The sequence below is a fragment of the Microtus ochrogaster genome, chromosome 19 (genome assembly GCF_000317375.1).
Source record: "Microtus ochrogaster isolate Prairie Vole_2 chromosome 19, MicOch1.0, whole genome shotgun sequence".
Taxonomy (NCBI): domain Eukaryota; kingdom Metazoa; phylum Chordata; class Mammalia; order Rodentia; family Cricetidae; genus Microtus; species Microtus ochrogaster.
Genome location: NC_022021.1, coordinates 19,175,033 through 19,178,078, shown reverse-complemented (window position 1 = coordinate 19,178,078; position 3,046 = coordinate 19,175,033). Strand labels below are relative to the sequence as shown.

General features: G+C 34.4%; 1 pseudogene; it reads right to left on the bottom strand.

Annotated features, from left to right (window-relative positions):
• The window catches only part of LOC101985151, a 1,517-nt pseudogene extending 1,448 nt beyond the window's left edge, over positions 1-69 (bottom strand).
• Positions 70-3,046: the final 2,977 nt, after the last annotated feature.

Genomic DNA, 3,046 nt, shown 5'->3' with positions numbered 1-3,046 from the left:
TGATGGTGCTTCCTGCTTCCTTGGAGTATGGTTCTGCTTCTCCAAGTTAAAGGCTTTATTGTTCTGCATGTTTGCACCCTGGACTTGGATTTGAGCACAGCAAAGTGTCTGTCTCCCAATCCTCTCTAACCCCACAGTTCTTTGCTCAGAGTGTAAAGATGTGTTTCTTAAGAGGATTAATTGCTCAATGTAGTGCCTAACAAGGCTTCACAAATGTCTGCAGGCATTGTAAATAAAAGGTATGAATCAATCATAACATATTTGTGTAATGAGATGCTTTTAAATGAGCATGAAAATTTGACACTGAGGATCTTTTTAAATATTTTCAGGTCATGTTTGATCTTTGACCTCTTCTGAACCCAAAAATTCTTTTAACTTTCACTTCCTTTGTTGAACTTTCCATTTGAAACAATCATGCCTGAGTCTGAAAGATCCATTGATTTTAATCTTCTGATAAGCTCATGTACCTCCCTTTGGGAATTTTTTGAGCCACTTTAGGTTTATGAGAAAAACTCCTTTCTCCTGTCAAGGTTGTAAGTTCTGGGAAGCCAAGCTACACAGAGTGGACAAAGGATATGATTATTGTCAGAAGAGGTCCATTTACAATCAAATAACTCATTTCTTTCTTCCTTCCATTTTAGGCACTGAACCCACCAATCTGTTTAGCTCTACTACAACCCTGCACTAAGTCCACTTGGCTGCACTGAGTGCGCCTGCTCAGCGAGGAGACAGAGTTGACAGGAGAGAATGTCAGTGGGCTCTGTTGGTTTTCTAGTGTATATTCTACAAGATTTTGTTCATAGAATAACAATGATTTAGTCAAGGAAAATATTATCGTTCTGTGGAAATATACCTCAAAATTTAGCTTTGTCTTGGGCTTCCAGTGAGCTGACACATCTTTTAAAAATGACACTCAAAACCCCCAAAACACTTCAGTGGACAGGAAGCAGTTATTCCATTTGTCAGAACTATACTTCAAGCAATACAGAAAGTAAAGGAAAAGTACAAGGACTACATCAGCAGAGGAAAAGTAAATGACAGATTATGAATGCAGGTTCATGTTTCATCCTTTTTAAGGCCATACACCGAGATTCACAGATTCAATTCTACTATCTGAGTGTTCAATTAAATTATTTAAAGTTATTAAAATAATAGAGACTTATCTTCATACATAGAGTGCCATAATTTACAGATTATTGTTCGCCTTGTTCTAAAGCACTGCCATTGTTATACTACTCACCACTTACTGGGGCAGAATTTTATTTTATGTATTCTTTTCACAAATTCTCTATTTAAGAAATTTGAAAAGTGAGGGTCATAAATGAGGATATTAGCATGCACACTCACAGAAGTAAATGTATCCTCAAAATACATTCCTCAAACAACCATGAATGACATTCATACAAAAATAGATTACAAAAAAAAAAAAAGAAAAGAAAAAGAGTCCTTTAGAAAATATCTACTGGAAAATGTACTGGCCCTGGATGTACTGGCCCTGGAGTTTATTAAGTCAGAATGTTTCAGAATTCTCAAGACTTATTTTTGTCAATTAAGGATTATGGAAACAATCCTTGTAAGCCTAAAGGGTTTTTGAATTGTGCTTGTAGAACATTAAGCAAACATGGGTGTCTCTAGATTCACAGAGCTCCAATAAAACCATGTGTATATAATTAGATCAATCAACAGGAGCCATTATGAGATCTATGTGAGAGGAAACTTCACTTCAAGTGGCCACACAGTGAGAACTGACTCCATCCACCTAAGGCCTAACTGTTTAGTGCATAGAATTCGCTGAAATCTACAACAACATTAAATCTACTATTAGGGTATAAGACCATTCTGCAAAATTAATTGGAAAAACACAGGCAAGCATGTTGTTACAGTTCTCATTTTAATAGACTTTCTTAATAATTCTCAAATGTAATGGATATTTTTGAAACATGCTTCAGGTGTTTCCAACAAAATTTTTCTTTTCTAAACAAAATACCAAATGCTGTTTTTCTTTCTTACTAGGCAAAATAAAACCAAAAGTGTGGTCTTGGTTTGCTGTATTGGAGAGATCAAAGAAATGTTGTAGTCAACTAAAGTAAGTCACTCTCAAAATATTCTTTATAAATAAAAGTCCTGTACTTTTACACTGCTGTCTGCCCTGATAAATGTGTTTAATTTTTTTCCTCCTCAAATTATAAATTTTAGGTATGAGAGGTAAGGAAAATTAGAAATGTTTTGTTGAATGGTGATGTTGATTTAGACAAAATTTTAGTTATTATTTGTACCCTTTCTTTTTTCCAGATTGGTGTTTTTGCTGGTCTTGAATAAGGTTCCAATCCATTTCTATTCGGTGGAAGAGATAACAGTTACAACACAGGTGAAGATAAAGAATGTTCCTAACTCAGTGAAGGCAAAGCCTGGGAACCAAGATTTGCATAACAAATGGATTCCAGGGATCAAACCATGAAGTGGAATGTGAGAGGGAAAAGTTGCAAGAGCTGGGACAAAGTTCTCTCTTTGGAAACATTACTAGAAGCTATTCAAATGACACAGGCAAAGATCAGTGTCTGAGTACTGTGCACTATGAATTCAAATCCAAGATTGCTGTTAACAGCTGTATCCGTGTACTATTAAGCTATCTGAATGTAACTTATTTTCTTCATTTATTAGCAGTTGGTTATAGTTTTATCTACATCATAAAGGAAAATGGATTAATACAGAAAAGATGGTTTATGTTGATGGTCAAATAAGTCATTTATTATTATATTTCATGAGACATTCAAATCAAAATGAATGTGATAGCTCTGTTTTATACTTTTATATAAAATTTGGATTTTGATTTGAACTAATTAATACAATTCCATTAATTTTGCTGAAGTATGAAACTTACATCACTATGAACATAATTGGTGAGTCACTCTTATAAATTGATATTTTGTATAGGATATCAGAATAATTTTAAACCAAAAGCTAGACTTTTACGTATATAGTCTTCTCCTTGTTATTTTCCCCATTTGGTTTTTCGAGACAGGGTTTCTCTGTAGCTTTGGAGCCT